General features: G+C 38.9%; 1 non-coding gene across 1 annotated transcript; it reads left to right on the top strand.

Annotated features, from left to right (window-relative positions):
* The first annotated feature begins 53 nt into the window (after positions 1–53).
* Positions 54–172, top strand: LOC113328637. The gene has a single exon (XR_003349493.1). It is a non-coding gene; the product is annotated as a 5S ribosomal RNA (ribosomal RNA).
* The last annotated feature ends 144 nt before the right edge of the window (positions 173–316 follow it).

Genomic DNA, 316 nt, shown 5'->3' with positions numbered 1-316 from the left:
CGAGCCAACACATTGGAGACGTGTTAAGTAGTAAAACTAGTAAGATCCTTTCAGCAATCGATCATACCAGCACAAATGCACCAGAACCCATCAGAACTCTGCAGTTAAGCGTGCTTGGGCGAGAGTACTACTAAGATGGGTGACCTCTTGGGAAGTCCTCGTGTTGATTGCCTTTTTTGTTTTTTTGCCATTTTTTTGCCATTTTTTTTGCCGATTTGTCTAATGAAGGGCAGCGACGAGTAGTGAAATATATTTGTTTTCACGAGGACTTTATCTTTTTGGACAAAATTCTTTTGAATTATTTTCTAATTTGTTG

This window comes from Papaver somniferum, unplaced genomic scaffold (genome assembly GCF_003573695.1).
Source record: "Papaver somniferum cultivar HN1 unplaced genomic scaffold, ASM357369v1 unplaced-scaffold_11209, whole genome shotgun sequence".
NCBI classification, from domain to species: Eukaryota; Viridiplantae; Streptophyta; class Magnoliopsida; order Ranunculales; family Papaveraceae; genus Papaver; species Papaver somniferum.
This window is presented reverse-complemented; position numbering and strand designations above follow the sequence as displayed.